General features: G+C 44.9%; 1 protein-coding gene across 2 annotated transcripts in view; it reads left to right on the plus strand.

Moving 5' to 3' along the window:
* The first annotated feature begins 3716 nt into the window (after window positions 1-3716).
* Window positions 3717-13351, plus strand: part of CUNH10orf71 (chromosome unknown C10orf71 homolog) — a 33131-nt gene continuing 23496 nt past the window's right edge. For both annotated transcript variants that reach the window (XM_025212984.1, XM_006031342.2), the window contains exon 1: window positions 3717-4027. The gene's annotated coding sequence lies outside the window, so the exon portion shown is untranslated. The remainder of the gene's footprint in view (window positions 4028-13351) is intronic.

Consider the following 13351-nt stretch of genomic DNA (forward strand, 5'->3'; position numbering starts at 1 on the left):
TATAGTCAATTTTCTTCAACAGGGGACATTTCTGCTGTGATTCAAGGTATAGGCTGGAATGATAGCTGTATAAATTGTTATGCTGTAACAGTTATATCTGCATACGTTAGCCCTGAATGAAACAGGGTTAAAATTAGTTTGCTGTACTTGTCTCTTTCTGGACCATCTAGATGTAGTGGTTATACAGTAATGACTTAAAACCGTATCCTTTGATATGAATATAGTTGTTACATCTGTCTATACTACTGATTCCCACAGGATATTCCATATGAGCGATGGAAGTGTCCTGTGAGATCTACCTGTGTCAGGAGGTAATTGATCTCCTCCCCATCTAGTATTTTGGGCCTGCCCCAGCTACTCCTACAGCATCTGTGGCTGCTCCTCTGGGGACTGCTGCAACTGCTACTGCCTTCCCCTGTCCTTTCCTGCCCCCATGCAGTCCCTGTGCCAACCCCCCATGCTCCCAGCTGCAAGTAGATGGGCAGATGGACACAGAAATGGAGCTGGTCTTTGCAGCCTAGCTCATCCCCTCCATTCCTTCCACACTGCTGGGCCCACAGGAGGTGCCACAGGAGTAGTCATAGCCATGGGTGACCCTGCAGGAGCAGCTTTAGCCTCCTGAGGTACAGACCCAGGTCAGGAGGGGACAGACAGTGGAAGAGAAGAGCACAGCAGGGTAAGGATCTGTCCCCACTGACCTGTAGTGGTACCAGCTGGATCAGTGATTCTCAGCTTTTTAGCCTCAAGGCCCCTTGCATGTCTTTTCTGAATTTAGATGTATTTCAGAGATTTTCAGCCGAGTTGCCACAAAATTCAGAAAAGTGACATTGGAGTGTCTTGAGGCTAAAAAGCTTGAGAACCAGTGGTACAGAAACTAATCCTTTGCTTAAACAAAGGTATTTGGTATCATTTTTTAACAGTACATCTCAGTACTGATATGATTTCCTTGGGCAGGGGAATGGAATATGCTATATATTTTGGCAAGTACTCATACAAACACACACACACATACACTTTTTGGGTGTAAGATTGATGTGTGTTGCCAATTTTAGTCTAGAAAAATGTGTGATCCAGGTATCAAAAGTTTGGGAAACACTGGTGTATTCCCTCAGTCACAAGACAGTGCCCAGCAGCTATCAGCAGGTTCCAAAGACCAGACTGTACCCAGCCATCTTCATAGACAATGGTGAAATTAAGGAGAAGCAATAAACTCTGGAGCTGTTTGAGCCTATGTAAACTGCTCCTGGGTGTGGCATCTACGTGTGTGCCTGAGACAGCAGCAATTTGAGCCAGGGTGGAGCAGAACTGGGCTGGCAAGGGGCTTGGGTTGTGGTGTCAGAGCGGCTGGCTGGGATACAAGGGTGCTGACCCTGTGGAGCCATGCGGCTAAGCCGCAGATGAGTCTGGTCCCCCCAGTCACCATCTGCACATGTGTTTCAGAGATGTAAATGACCCTGTCATAAAATAGTACTGTTCCTGACAGTAACTAATTAGTTAATTAGTTAATTCGCAGAGTTAATTAGTTTACTGCACCTTAATACTGGCTCATGTGTAGATGGTAATGCTTTATTGGAGAACTAATTAGACTGCTCCACAGTAAAGTGCATGTGTAGATGCACCAATGGGATCATCTACATGAGACACGTTACTGTGCAGTAGACTAATCTACTGCACTGTAAAGCATCACCATCTACGCAAATGGGGTATTTACTGCACAGTAAATTAGCCTACTGGGTAATTAGCTAGTACCTGTAAAGACAGGTACTAGATTAACTGTGCAGTAGTTACTCCACAGTACCGCACTTGTAGGCACTGACCAGGAGCAAATTTGCTCCTGGTCAGCCTAGGCCACAGGGAGCCACAGGGGACAGGGAGCTCTTTGTTCCCAGTCCTGGCACTGCTCGGCCCCTGGCTCTCCCCCAGAGGCAGGAGCCAATCATCACTGGGACTGGGGAACTCTCTGCCCCCTGTCCTGGCTCCCAGCGGGGAGCTGGGAGCTCCAGAGAGTGGGCAGAGGCTGGGAAGCCCTGCTCAGCAGGGGCACACTGGCAGCTACCCCACATCTGGGACAGCTCCCAGCAAACCTCCTGCTGGGCAGGAAAGCCCTGCCCGGCAGGGGGCTTGCTAGCAACTGTTCATCCCTATGGGCATGGGGCCAGGAGAGCTCTGCTGGCTGCAGTGGCAGCTGCCTCCCAGCCCCGTGCACATCAGGTCCCATCCCGATGTGCATAGGGTCAGGAGACAGCTACCATGGTATACTTTGCCTGGCCCCATGTGCATCAGGACTGGCCCCTGGCCAGCCCCTGGACTATCATCCAGGGGTGCCTGGAGCTCCCCCTGGGTGCTGCAGGTAGGCAGAGCAGGGCGGGAGCAGCCCTGTACTGGGCTGCTCCCATTGGGTGAAAATCTACTCCCAACAGGGTACACGTGTTGACATGTTCCTGGGGAAGGCTCACAGGAAGCCTAAACCACATGACTAGTATATATAGATGTGCCTAGTGGGTCTTCTCTGTAGCTGATATATTTCACAAATACATTCCAGAACTGTGTCATCCCTTTCTTTGTCAATATCTGTGGGCACCTAAAGGACACCTTTCTGCCTTTCATTTCTACCCCAAATCTACAAGAGTTTCTTCCCTTACTCTGCAACAGACATGAATTCCCATGGGTGTTGAGAATGTTCTGGCACTTGACTAGATATACTCTAGTGGAAGAAGCACAGACTTGCTCTAGACCATGTGGGATTTTAGGGCATCTAAAGTAGCATGCCAACAATTTAAAGACTCTTCTTGAAAATGTGGGCATTAGCCATTCTGTACCTCAGTTTCTCCATAGGTTAATGTGAGTAAAGATTCTGGCCTCTCTCTCAGACACACTGGGAGAATAAATTCATTACAGCCTGCTAAGTGCTTTGAGAGACAGGGTGCCATGTTGTTAACATTATTCACACTGCACTGTCATATGATTTTCATCAGTAGTTAACAATAGCTTTTTAAAATGCAAACAAGCACAAAGTCCAATCCCACTCCCACCCACATGGATAGGAGCTTTGTCATTGAGCCTAATGAGAGCAGGATGAGACCTTTAATAAAAGGAACCTGCTGTGTATTTCTGCTATAGTCTATTAACTAAGTCCTGAGTGGTCCTGAGTACCCACAGTTCCCAGTGATCTTAGTAATGCTCTGCTCACTCACGCTGACTGCTGCTGAGGACTAAATCTGTTTTTTGTGTTTGCCATACCAAAACTTAGCTTGCTGACTTCACAGCATATTTTCCTTACTATTTAATATCCTGTTGCAATTCTTAAATGAAACCTGATGCTGAAGCGTCTCTCTTATGATGGCTCTTGTTATTTGTTTTGAAAGGACAGTAGAATGGGCTCCTTACCCTAAGAATTCAGGATATATTTGTCTGAGCTTGATGATGCAATGAGATATTTATGAAACAACATCACTGGGAAAGTAGTTGCTTTTTGAGGGTAGGTTTAGACAACATGTTTGCCCACTACCTGTAGATACAAAATGCAGTGCTTTAAGGTTTGAATCACAGGCAGCAGCTGGCCAATCACATAACGCTATTTTCTGCTAGTTAGTTATCTCTGGAGCACTACCAGTGGCAAATCTGAATGTAAAAATAGCTGATGAGTGTGTTTATTTCAACTGCCTGTTACTTGACACCGCATGGTTATTCCAATACGTATGTTTGCCTCTTCCCCACCATGAACTCTCATTTGATTCCCCATGCCTGAGATCTATTTAAGTACATTTTACTAACTTCGGATTTCTTGCTTACTTCATTTCACCTGTCTGGGTGGGTCTGTGAAGGCTCAAGAGTTGCCTCCTCTACTTTTTTTATTACAAATTATAATTCCTATGAAGAGAGTCATGTTAAATAGGGGAGCCTGGAGCGTATCATAATGGGAAATATTAATACTAAGCAGACTGCTGTAAGATATAGTGAAGTTTTGACTTAACTGAAGCAAATACAAGTCTGCGCTGTCTCTGACGTGGAAGCTGAAATATGGAAGGTAAGGAAAACAATTACATGGGCTTTTTAAAATTTGGGAAATATTAATGATGATGCAGTGTTTGTGTGAGTATGTGAGCATGTGATGGCCACTCATGAAACTGGTCAGATGAGAAAAATTAAGCACCCTTTATAATTTTTCCTGTAGCAATCAGAGTTAAAAAGACCCCTTAGTTAGTCATATCCATCCTCCCCTACTCAGAGGCAATGCAGGATTGCTCCCTAGAGTCTACATGTGGAAAGATTTTTCTTCTTTGTTGTTACTCTTTATGGAAAAAATAGTATATTATATAGTAAATGAGCTTGATCTTTTAAAAAGGCTCCTAAATTGTTATGAATGTTCCTTTAATTGTGCTGTTTGGCTGTATATTGTGCTGTAAGCAACTTTAAGCAAATATAAATTGATTTTATTTTCAAGCTGATTATTGCCTACAGAGAAGATAGTTTTAAAAAACTTTAGTGTTATGTATAAAGGTTTGGGAGGGATTTTTTTTTGGACAAATGGAAAGAAAACAATTTAAATATTTTATGGCCTACAATAAGTGTCCATTAAGTACATGAAAAAGCAAAATAGTTAAAATACCTAGGCAGTGGTAAGGGGCCAGTATAAAGGACTGTGATTATGACTTGTATCCAGTTTTATTCACTGGAAAAATTCTTAAAAGTTATGAGGTTTTTGAGTCCAGTTGTTGCAGGAATCTCTGCCAATGCAAGGTACTGTGTTTTATTAGTCTATCTGCAAAACTAAAAATGCATAAATAATTTACATGGATTCTGAGAACCTGAACTTATGCTTATTTATGCAATCTATAAATAGGCAAGAGATCTAAATAAGAGACAGGATTCTAATACTGAGTCCATGATGCTGATGGAAATTAACTTTGCCATTAGGATATTTAATTTTGCAATGGTGCTAGTCAGAGGGACACAAAGCTGGCTTCCTACTGTTGCCAAGAAGAGCAATAGAGAGGCAGAAAGGAGAAAACTAAAACCAGGTGAAAAAGTCCTTAAAAAAGAATTAATCAGTTGAGACAGGATGAAACCATGATACATATATTTATTTTTGCAGTCCTTACTGGGTTATTTATGCCCATAAAGACCAAAAACCCTGAATAAGGAACTGCAGATTTAACCCATGGCAAATGCTGGTAATTAAAATAGATTATCATTTTTTTATTTTGCCTATTCTGTCTATCCAGCCATGTCCCACTACTGTGGTTTCAAAGTTTTTTCGAAATACATAGTTTTGCTTCAACCCCCAACATGGCCAAGATGTATAACAAGCACTATGTGCTGAGTTTCAAGGCCATGGGATTAGTTAAGAAATAGCTGTATTCCTGCAGTGTGAGCCAGAAGCTTTGGAAATTGAATTCCTCAGCCATTTATCCCCCTCTGTTTTTCTAATCCATTTGTCTTGTCTCTTCTTAGGATTTGATTCTGTCTGTGCTGGTGTTACTACTAAAGCTGAACACAGGGGCTGTGTCCAGATGTGCAGGCACATGTGATCTGTGACACCACAAACCTCTTTGTGGCAACATGAACTGCACATGTGGAATATTAAAATGTGTCCTGTGCTGCAAATTTGCAGCATGAAGGGAAAATTTGCTACCAGGATTTCCTGGTAGCAAAAAACAAGCACCAGGAAAAAAGGTGGCTTAGCGCATATGAAAATAGCATACGCCAGAACAAACAGAGGCCTGGTCCTCCAGAGAGATGGTCTGGCTGCCAGCCAGAGCATCTCTACTTCTCCATTTGTTTCCTTACTGCTCCAGGAGCTGGGAGAAGTTGAGCAAGGGCACTTTACCCAGCGCGGAACAATTTGTCCCGCAACAAAATGTACATGCAGGTGCATGCACTGAGGCACAAAGTGCCAGCACAAATTTGTGCTGCTACCATGCCTGCCACTGCAAGTGCACATCCCTGCACATCTAGACATGGTCAGGGGTCATGGAAATGCAGTTCTATCCATGATCAGGAACAACTGTGTGTCAGGGCTGGAGAAAATTCTGTTTGCCCAAAGTGTGTTCTTGTGTTTGTTGAAACTAACCAAGTTTATTGGACCAGTAAGAGCTGCTTATTAAGCTTGATCTTGCTGCTAGTTTTCATTTGTTTAGGATGTTGTGGTGGGATGTAGCATGTACTCTACAGTAAGATCACATAAAGCTTTGTCTCTCTTCAATGTCAGGTTTCATAGGTTTCTGAGTTCTTGTGTTTCTGGTATTCGTGAGTTGTTTGAGTTAGTACGTCTCTTCAGGTTGAGGGTATGTGTTATTTATTCCAAGAGGATGTGTGTGTGTGTGTGTGTGTGTGTGTGTGTTTGCATGACAGTGAGTTATATGGTGGTGAACAAATTTGGCCTTTTTGCCACTGGGTGACTCCATTTATTTCAGTTGTGTTAACTGAACTTAACATGAGTGTTTTAAGCCATGGGGCTGTATTTGTAAACTATGTGGTTTGGTGCCAGCAGTCAGGCTTTGGGCCCAGAGACTATGGATGCGTCCAGGTGAGTGTGGACATGTGGTATGCAGCACCGTAGACCTACCCATGGCACCACATACTAGGTTAGGCATGCCACATGTGCAGGCATTCCCTGTGCTTCTACTTTGCTACTTTGTTGGGTTTTTTTACCCTGGGAGATGCTGCCCAGGCTCCCTGCTGCAGGATTGCCATGGCTATGGCTCCCAGAGGCCCCCAGAACCCCAGGTAAGCTGCAGCAGACAGCACAGTTGCTGGCCCCAGCCTCCCCTACCCCACCTAGGTCAATGTGCTGTGCACTAGAGCATGCATGGCATGGTCTTCCCTGGAGACAGGTAGCAGTGGCACAAGGTATGCTGCTGCTACTTGTCCCCACACATGTTCCTGCTCATAGGGACATGCCCTATGTGAGTAAATGGGGAGGGTTTTTTGCTTTTTGTCAGGTAGGTGAGCGCATGTCTATGTGTTTAAGGGGACTACAATTCACATATTCTGGTCTTGTCTGAAGTAGATTCTGACCATTGTCCCAAGAAAGCCACAGTAGTGCCACATTTGATCTACAGTGAGATCACATAAAGCTTTGTCTTTCTTCGGTATCATCTTCCATAGGTTTGCAAGAGTTCTTGTGTTTCCAGTGTTTGTGAGTTGTTTGAGTTAGTGTGTCACTTCAGGTTGAGGGTATGTACTATTTATTCATTCCAAGGGCGCGCGTGCATGCGTGCGTGCGTGCGTGTGTGTGTGTGTGTTTCAGTGAGAGTGAGTTGTAAGGTGGTGGACAAATTTGACCTTTCTGCTGCAGGGTGACTCCATTTACTTCAGTTCTGGTCACTGAACTTAACATGAGTGTTTAAAGCCATGGGGTTGGTATTTGTAAACTGTGGTTTCATAGTTTCGTAGCTGTTAGGGGCTGGAATGTTTGGTTTGGTCCTCTGAAGGGTGCCCTCTTCGCAGAGATTTGGTTATGGATTCCTTTCTCTTGCTCTTCCCTCGCTGTCTACTTAAGTGGTCATTTTTCGATGAGCATAGGATATATTGCCTTAATGATCCTTCCCACTCTTTCTGTTATTTCTGTGTATATCACTATTTGCAAGCTCAGGAGACAGATGCTAACTGGTAGTGATTAAATGACCCAGTAAGTAAGGCAAACTAATCTAGGCAGAAACAGAAGAGGGTCCAGAAATGGGGCCCACTTCCACTAAATCTCTCACCTGGCAACAGCCCCAGAGCACTCCCCACACCATCCTCTGTCCCTCACCTTGTGAATGCTCCCAGATTGGGAGCTGTTCTGAGATATGGTGCTACAGATTTGAATGAGAAGGTTGCTGTGAGATTCTGTATGTCATTCTCCACTCGAATGACAGAGGGAAAAGAACCCCTTTAATTTGTTGAAGAAGTCCTTATAGAAGCTTTATAAGATTAACACTGGCTGTGTGTAAATGTTCAGAGTCAGCAAGCAGCAGTATTTGCCAGATCTCTATTACTGTAGTTCCTGACTCTCAGGTCTGCCTCCGTCTGTCAGCTTTAGTTGGATCACACATAGGCTGTAATACCTTACAGTCAGTTCTGCTTGTCTGTCAGCTTTATTTTAGAGCACATACAAGTTAGCCCATTTTGATGCCTTCTGAACTGGTCTAGTGATGCTTCAGCTGTGTCCCATCCGGATGTATTTTTGCTGTACAAGGCATAGCACTCCAGAGCAAACCAAAAGGAAGAAAAGCAGCACAGTGGGCACTGAAGGCATGTAGCTCCCTGCTGTAACTCATGGGGTGCTTTTGCCATGAGCTGCAGTGCCCTGCCACTCCGACCCCACAGCAGACATTCACTGTTAAGTCAGGGGGAGGGGAGGGGTGGGGTGGGTAGTAGCCATTGAGCTCCACTTTGGAGCCAATCCAGTGGAGAGAGGCTGCCTGTCTCTCCCCTAGCCCTGCCCCTTACCCCCAGCTCTGGTGCTGTCTTCAGGATGGGAGGGGAGGAGGGAGAGGAGGGAGCCCAGCCTGCACTGGAGGGTGGGGCAGGTGGATTGGCACCAATCCACCTGCCCCACCCTCCAGCCCCAAATGGATCTCCCTCCCCTCCCTTCCTACCCCTGCCATCCTGAAGACAGCCCCAGGGGTGGCTAGACAAACAAAAGTTAATGAAAGACAAAGTTAAAACAGAAGATAATGAAGGCGCTCCACTTTGGAATGCTTTCATCTGAACCCTCATTAAATGAGGGTTAATTTTTCCCACGATCAGGCACTTTTAAAGTTCTCTGCAGCCATGCACTTCTGTCAGGGCATGACTAGAGCACATTTAAGGGGCTGATCATATAACAAACAACTTCTGTCTGCACCCAATATGATGAACTCACATGTGCTGGAGTATCTGGGCACTCTGTATTGTGCTAAAAGAATATCTAGGAATTCATTTTCCACTTCTGCAAAATTTCAGTAAATTTGCAAGTGACTTCTGCGGGAACAAGTTGGGACTTTAGCCTTGACCCTGGAATTGTTACTCATGTAGATTTGATTCTAGTTGTTTCCTTGAGCCACTGGTGGACTGACTTCAGGGCTTTCATTGGGGGATGTTTCCATGAAAGGACTGGGATTCGGAAGCAATTAATTTATCTACAGGGTCTGGGTTTGTGTATGCCTGTGGAGACAGGCAAGCAGGAAGGTATGTTGATTTTCAGGATCAGCAACATATGTTCCCAATATGTCCTGATGCGTGAAGGAGCTTTGGTTCAGCACTGGACTCTGGAGTCCATGACTGCCTCCATGTGTTGACTGAGTTTCTACAAATAGCATATTGTGCTATTGTGTCCCATAGCATTAGAAAAGCTTCAGGTTTTTTCAGGCAGGCAGATAAAATTGGGAGAAAAGGGAGAAAATTCATTTTCTCATTTCTGCTACCCCTTGGGAAGGAGTAAGGAAGGAGCAGGCAAGTGATGAAGATGATAAAGGAGTTGGAAAGCAAACTACAGGTGGGAGATTGAAAGAATTAGGTGTGTCCACCCTGGAGGAAAGTAGATTGAGACTTCTAAGATCTATATGATGGTGTGTAGGGTGGAATATGTTGCACTTAAGTTCCCAAGCCCACTTAGATGCCTAACATGTGGAATAGATTCTGGGCCAAGTTTTTCAGAGCAGGGTATAATCACAGAGAAGGTTTAACTAAGTAACAATGACTCAGTTGAATGTAGTTCCCACACTAGCATGGATATAAACTTTTAACTTATACCTTTCCTTCTTCTACCCATGACTTTGTTGACAAAACCAAGCACTGTCTACTGAACAAACACTATTAAGCAAACTTGGAAAGCTGTAGCAGGGAGTAGGTAAAAAAATTGCTGCATCTCTGAAGCTTGTGACAAAAAAAACTTTGGAAATTGAATCCTCTGGCTCTGTCTCCCTCCCTGCTGCTCTGAGCTGTCTGCCTTGTCAGCTCTTAGGACTTGATTATGTCTGTAGTGGTGTTACGGGAGTTAAACACAGACTGACTGGAAGTGAGAGCCAGATCCAAACCAATGTTAACACAGCCTAAATCTGTTTGCTTTTTTTCAGTGGTTGGATATTATCTCAGTATTAAGCCCTCAGTTTTAATCATTTCTTAGTAGGGCAGTCAACTGGGTATTGATCTGATGAATAATTATGTAAATCTTTCAGTCTTTATTCCACGAAGGCCTAAAGAGTGACTAGACTCAAAGAAGCTTGTTCTTGATTTTTATCTGCTTATGGCTAAGTTTTTCCCTGATTCACCTGGTATTGTATGAGATGTGAGTCAGGCAGTTTCAGAGATGATCCTAGCACCTGTTTCAGAATGTGCTAATGAGACTTCTCCTGATGCGTTATTCCCAACTGTTTGATACTACAACATTTATTTTGTGCAGGCATAATACAGTATCTTTTCTAAATGCGCACTCTTTATGAAGCCTCCCATTCACACTAAGTTATGAGAGCAAGAGAAAGTGGTATCAACAAAATGAGTTACATTGTTTAGATAAATCTGAAGTGTAACCTACAAATCTTCATGTCTCCTCTGGATGGGAAAGAAGTTGATTTAATGAACCCAGCTATATTCTAGAATCAAGGGGACATTCAGAATGTTCTGCATGTCTCATATTATTTGCATGTACAAAATATTTTCTTGGAAATATCAATAATATGCATAGTTCTGCAGTATGCTGAGTCCCATAGAATGTTCTGAGTCCTCCTGAAGTCCTTTTGACTCTTGAAATCTTGAAGCATTCAGAAACCCTAATTTTCACTCAAGGAAAATAAATGCAAGAAAGTCTCTGCTTCAGCTATTAAAAAGGTGTAACGTAGACATAAAGGAGAAGAGCAGGAGGAATTTCCAGCAAAGCCAAGTGCTGGTTATATATTCCTCATTGTTTCCTTGGGGTGGGGGGTGGGGGTGTGCTTGACCTTCCTGATAGGGAGGAATGGAAAATAAAGACTTCATTGGTCTAAGGATGGATTTGGAGGAGGAGAGGCTGGACACTGGGTTAGGTACACTGTTTAAGTGGATGTTAGCCCAATAAATCCCTACTGGATGGATACGTTTACCAAAGTTCGATGCTTGTTGCTGATATTCTTATGTAATTTAGAAGGGAAAACCCCTGGCTCAAAGGTGGTACGCAGCATGCTTCCCAGAATTCTGTCCCACTCTTGTTTGCTGTGATCAGGATGGTCTGTCTCTCTGCCTGGATTTCCCTTACAGGCCCTTGTCTGTCTCTGGTTAGAGGCTCCTACTCCTTTTGTTATCCCAGCCCTGTTTGTTTCTTTCTTTGCCTTCTTCTCTCTAGGATCTCCCAGTGCAGAATAATAGCACAGGGGTTTTCAACCTTTTTTTAATAAGTGTACCCCCAGCGGCCAGAAGTGGAGCTGGTGGGGAGAGGGTGTGGTGCGTAGCCGGACGCAGAGCAGGGGGAGAGGGGTGGTGGGTGGTGGTGGCAGCTGCCATGTGTGAGCTTCTGCCCTCTGTTGCCCCCCCTGCATCCGGCCGGCCGGGCAGGTGGTGCCTGTATAGCCCACAGAGGGATGCCACTGCCCTCACTCCCCACAGGGCCCTACTCCTGGGAGGTGGTGGCACAGGATGGTGGGTGGTGGTGCTCTGTCCCTGCCCTCACATACATGCATACCCCCTAGCAGGACTGGCCCACAATTTTTGGGGGCCCCTGCAAGATATAGTTTTGGGGCCCCCGAAGCAAAGAATCTGGTATTGGGGGCGGGGGGTGGGGAGGTGAGCAGCTGGACGTGAAGCCAACATTGGTAGGAGGGTGGGGAGGTGTGTAGCGAGTGGCTGGAAGCAGAGGGCCCCTTGGCTGCGGCCCCCCTGTAGCTGCAGGTTTTGCAGGATAGGATGGGCTGGCCCTGCCCCCTAGGGCCTTCCCAAGCACCCCCGGGGTTACACATACCTCTGGTTGATGACCTCTGCTCTAGCATAGTCTACTGCTAGTTGGGGGTCTATTGATATGCTGTATCCCTTTCTATTAGTCTGTTGTGGGATGTTTCCCTCCTTTGTACTCTTTACCTGGGAAGTTTTGTCTTTGTTCTTCTACAGGGGAGATGAAAGAAGATGAAAAGCCAGTTCTCTGGTAAAAACCTGTATTAGTGGAAAGGGTTTTATACCAACACAAAGTTCTTCATGTCTATGTGGCCCTGAGAAAGCCTTTCCACAGTTTCTCAATTTGAGACACAATTCTTTGTGGGTCTATCATAGTTAGACATTACCCTTTAAACTGGCTGGTTATTGTTTGTTCTCTCTTCCAATCAGTTATTTAATGCCAAGAAACACCCTATTCTTCAGCTACTAATGCTTATATAACAACAGTTTGTGGCAGCTCATTTAATGTGGGCTATGGAAAGAACACCCCATCCAGCCCCATGGATCCTATTTGTGCTTGTTCTGCTCTCTATTTCTTGTCCTAAACCAATGTTTCTCAACATTTTTAGACTCTAGGCACTTTGTTAGACTCAAGACACCATTTAGAAAATTCCAGCTCTTAGGTTTCACTCAGTTTTTGACTGTAGAAAAATAATAGAACAATTATTCTTTTGCAAAGAACTCAGAAAGACCACAACAGGCCAGAAATGTTTTTGATGCTGTGGATTCATTTTTCAAATCTCTGGGTTTATATTGTGAATTGTATGTAGCTGTGTATGCTGCTATGGGTAGCTTTTGGGAAGATCACAGCCAGTCATGTTTGATTATGCCAGCAGAGCTGACCACTTTTACTTTTGCTGCTGGCTTTGGCTAAGGACTCACTGTTCAGGGCCCTTGCCTCTGCTGTAGTAGAGGTAGCAGATAACACCACAAGGCCACCCAAGGCTTACTAGAAATGCATAATCAGCTAAGTTAAACAAATAAACTGGCATTTAGCTCTTTGCTGGCTTCATGTGGCTCTTCCCAGGCTTCACCTTCTGGTCACCTCTTATGTTTCGGAGGCTTTGATGAGACTGCGGGGCTTGTGCAAACAAAACAAGCAAGCAAGCAGATGAGAAGCCTTGTCCTCAGCCCCTTCTGGTGGTATCTTGACCCCTGGTAACCTCAGGCAGTATTGCTCCCTGCCAGTGCAGCCGCCTGAGGCTTCTTTCAGCATCTTTTATTCTCCCCCTTGCTGGTCCACGTGGTTACCTCTTTCTTGTTTACCACATCTGGGTTAGCTCTCTTGCTGAAAGACTCACTGTGTGTCTCTGGACCTGGATCCTAGCCTTCAATGAGTTCTTCCAGGTCTGGGGTAGCTGTGGGGAAGTGCTCCTAGGGTGTGGGCCTGGCCCTGTTTCAAGATGCCTGCATGCTTATCAGAGCGAGTACTGCATAGCTCCCTGTGTTACCCTTACAAGGATCTCACAGCGCCCTGGTTGAGAAT

Source organism: Alligator sinensis, unplaced genomic scaffold (assembly GCF_000455745.1).
Source record: "Alligator sinensis unplaced genomic scaffold, ASM45574v1 scaffold163_2, whole genome shotgun sequence".
Taxonomy (NCBI): Eukaryota; Metazoa; Chordata; order Crocodylia; family Alligatoridae; genus Alligator; species Alligator sinensis.